Raw genomic sequence first — 4,412 nt, forward strand, 5'->3', positions numbered from 1 at the left:
GAAAGAAACAATGTACACTGGGGCCTGTCAGGGGGTCAGAGGGAGTGAGACCATCAGGATAAACAGCTAATGCATGCGGGGCTAAACACCTAAGTGTTGGGTTGATGGGTGTGGCAAACCACCATGACACACATTTATCTATGTAACAAACCTGCACGTCCTGTGAACTTAAAATTAAGTTAAATTAAAAAGAAACAAATGAGGACAACAAATAGAAAGTATATCAAATATGATATATATTAATTTAATATATCAATAATCATTTCAAACATCAATGGTCCAAACATAGCAATTAAAAGAGAGAGATTGTCAGAATGGATTAAAAATCATGACCCAAATATATGTTGTTCATAAGAAACCCACTTTAAATATAAAGATAAATATAGATTAAAAATAAATGATGGAGGAGAATATATCAGGCTAACAATGATCAAAGAAAGCAGCAGTAATTATATTAGTTTCAGACAGAGCAGACTTCACAACAAACAATGGTATCAAGAATAAAGAGAAGCATTAAAAAAGATAAACAGGTACAGATTTCAAGATGACATAACAATCCTTAACGTATATGGACCTAAAAAGAGTATCAAGCTATGTGAGGCAAAAACTAGTAGAACTGTGAAGTTAAATAGACGAATCCACTATTGTAATTGGAGACTTCAACACCCCCTTACCAGAAATAAACAGATTCAGCAGGCAAAAAAATCATTGAGGACATGCAGTTGAACTCAAAACCGCCATCAATCAACTGGATATAATTGACATCTATCAACCACTTCAACAACAGAATACACATTTATCCCAAGAGCACATGGAACATTCACCAAATAGACCACGTTCTGTGACATAAACACAACTTAAAAAAAAAAATGGTCCGGGCACGGTGGCTCACGCCTGTAATCCCAGCACTTTGGGAGGCCGAGACGGGTGGATCACGAGGTCAGGAGATCAGAACATCCTGGCTAACACGGTGAAACCCCGTCTCTACTAAAAATACAAAAAAATTATCCGGGCGTGGTGGCGGGCACCTGTAGTCCCAGCTACTCGGGAGGCTGAGGCAAGAGAATGGCGTGAACCCGGGGGACGGAGCCTGCAGTGAGCCGAGGTGGTGCCACTGCACTCCAGCCTGGACGACAGAGCGAGATTTCGTCTTAAAAAAAAGGGGGGGAAATCATACAATGTCTGCTCTCAGACCATAAGGAAACTTAGTTAGAAATTAATAACCGAAAGATAACTGAAAAATCTGAAAATACATGAAGATTAAATCACATACTTCCACATAACAGACGGGTCAAGAAGAAATCTCAAGAGAAATTTAAAAATATATTAAATTAAATGAAAACAAAAGCACAGCTTATCAAAATTTGTGGAATGTGGTGGAAGCAGTGTGTAGAGGGAAATTTATAGCATTAAAGGTAGATATTAGAAAAGATGAAAGATTCAAAATGAATAATCTAAGTTTCTACCTTGGAAAACTAGCAAAAGAAGAGCAAATAAAATCCAAAGTAAGCAGAAGAGAGAAACTAGTAAGAATTAGAGTCAAAATCAATGAAATTGAAAACAGAAAATCAACAGAGAAAACCAACAAAACCGAAAGTTGGTTCTTTGAAAAGATCAATAAAATTGCTGCCGATGACGCGCGGGAGGAGGAGGCCGCCCCGCCGCCGCCACCACCTCCCGCCCACCCGCCCAAAGCCCCGGCCACCAGCCGGCCGCGGCCAACATGAACCAGCAGCAGCAGCAGCAGAAAGTGGGCAAGCAGCAGCTGAGCGAGCCCGAGGACGTGGAGATGGAAGCTGGAGATACAGATGACCCATGAAGAATTACTCAGAACCCTGTGATCAATGGGAACGTGGCCCTCAGTGATGGACACAACAACAAGGAGGAGGGCACGGAGGATGAAACCAGTTAGCACTCCGAGGCGACCTTTCAGTTCACTGTGGAGCTCTTCAGCAGACTGAGTGAGTCGGTCCGTAGTCCTCCGTGTTTTGTGCGAAATCTGCCGTGGAAGATTATGGTGTGCCACGCTTTTATCCAGAGAGACCACACCAAAAAAGTGTAGGATTCTTTCTCCAGAGCAATGCTGAATCTGACTCCACGTCATGGACTTGTCATGCACAAGCGGTGCTGAAGATAATAAATTATGGAGATGATGAAAAATCGTTCAGTCGTCGTGTTAGTCATTTGTTCTTCCATAAAGAAAACGATTGGGGATTTTCCAATTTTATGGCCTGGAGTGAAGTGACTGATCCTGAGAAAGGATTTATAGATGATGACAAAGTTACCACTGAAGTCTTTGTACAGGCGGATGCTCCCGACAAAGTTGCGTGGGATTCAAAGAAGCACACAGGCTATGTTGGCTTAAAGAATCAGGGAGCGACTTGTTACATAAACAGCCTGCTACAGACGTTCTTTTTCACAAATCAGCTACGAAAGGCTGTTTACATGATGCCAACCCAGGGGGATGATTCGTCTAAAAGCGTCCCTTAAGCATTACAAAGAGTGTTCTATGAATTACAGGGCAGTGATAAACCCGTAGGAACAAAAAAGCTAACAAGGTCATTTGGGTGGGAAATTTTAGACAGCTTCATACAACACGATGTTCAGCAGCTTTGTGGAGTGTTGCTTGATAATGTGGAAAAGAAGGCGAAAGGCACTTGTGTAGAGGGCACCATACCCAGATGATTCTGAGGCAAAATGGTGTCCTATATCCAGTGTAAAGAAGTAGACTATCATTCTGATAGAAGAGAAGATTATTATGATATCCAGCTAAGTATCAAAGGAAAGAAAAATATATTTGAATCATTTGTGGATTATATGGCAGAAGAACAGCTCAACGGGGACAATAAATAGGAAGCTGGGGAACATGGCTTACAGGAAGCAGAGAAAGGTGAAATTTCTAACATCACCACAAGTGTTACATCTACAACTGATGAGATTTATGTATGACCCTCAGATGAACCAAAATATCAAGATCAATGATAGGTGTGAATTCCCAAAGCAGTTACCATTTGATGAATTTTTGAAAAAAACAGATCCTAAGGACCCTGCAAATTATATTCTTCATGCAGTCCTGGTTCATAGTAGAGATAATCATGGTAGACATTATGTGGTTTATCTAAACCCCAAAGGGGACGGCAAATGCTGTAAATTTGATGATGATGTGGTGTCAAGGTGTACTAAAAAGGAAGTAATTGAGCACAATTATGGGGGTCACAATGACAACCTGTCTGTCCGACACTGCACTAATGCTTACATGTTAGCCTATATGAGGGAATCAAAACTGAGTGGAAGTTTTACAGGTAGTCACCGACCATGATATTCCAGTTGGTAGAATGACTCTAAGAAGAGAAAAGGATCAAGGCTCAGAAAGTGGACAGAATGGCAGGAAGTCCATCTCTATATGCAAACGCAGGTAGCCTCAGAGGACCAGTTTTGTGGCCACCAGGGAAATGACATGTATGATGAAGAAAAAGTGAAATACACTGTGTTCAAAGTATTGAAGAACTCCTCACTTGCTGAGTTTGTTCAGAACCTCTCTCAGATCATGGAATTTCCACAAGATCAAATTCAACTGTGGCCCATGCAAGCAAGGAGTAATGGAACAAAACGGCCAGCAGTGTTAGATAATGAAGCTGACGGCAATAAAGCAATGATTGAGGTCAGTGATAATGAAAACTCTTGGACGATATTCCTGGAGACAGTCGATCTCGAGCTGGCTGCTAGTGGAGTGACCTTACCCAAGTTTGATGAAGCTCATGATGTAATTTTTTTTGAAGATATATGATCCCAAAACGCGGAGCTTGAACTACTGTGGGCATATCTACACACCAATATCCTGTAAAATATGTGACTTGCTCCCAGTTATGTGTAACAGAGCAGGATTTATTCAAGATACTAGCCTTATACTCTATGAGGAAGTTAAACTGAATTTAACAGAGAATTCAGGACTAAGACGTGTCTCTTGATAAAGCCCTTGATGAACTAATGGATGGTGACATCATAGTATTTCAGAAGGATGACCCTGAAAATGATAACAATAAAAAGATCAGGTTGCCACAGGTTGGACGGGAGGGAGAAATGAAAAGGTAAAGAACAGAGAATTGTTAAGGCCATGAAGCTATTCTTTATGACACTATAATGATGGACATATGTCATTATACATTTGTCAAAACCCATAGAATGTACAACACCGAGTGAACCCTAATGTAAACTATGGATTTGGGGTGGCAGTGATGTATCAATGTAGGTTCATTAGTTGTAACAAATATATCATTCTGATGCTGGTTTCATAGTAGGGGAGGTTGTATGTGTGTAGGGAGAGGGGCTATATGGGAACTTGCTGTACTTTGCATCCACTTTTCTGTGAACCTAAAACTACTCTAAAAATAATGTTTATTTTTTTAAAGTAG

The 4,412-nt window shown here is 40.7% G+C and overlaps 1 pseudogene; it reads left to right on the forward strand.

Annotated features, from left to right (window-relative positions):
* The first annotated feature begins 1,723 nt into the window (after nt 1-1,723).
* On the forward strand, nt 1,724-4,126 carry LOC100452315 (ubiquitin carboxyl-terminal hydrolase 7-like; annotated as a pseudogene).
* Nucleotides 4,127-4,412: the final 286 nt, after the last annotated feature.

This window comes from Pongo abelii, chromosome 4 (genome assembly GCF_028885655.2).
Source record: "Pongo abelii isolate AG06213 chromosome 4, NHGRI_mPonAbe1-v2.0_pri, whole genome shotgun sequence".
Lineage (NCBI taxonomy): Eukaryota > Metazoa > Chordata > Mammalia > Primates > Hominidae > Pongo > Pongo abelii.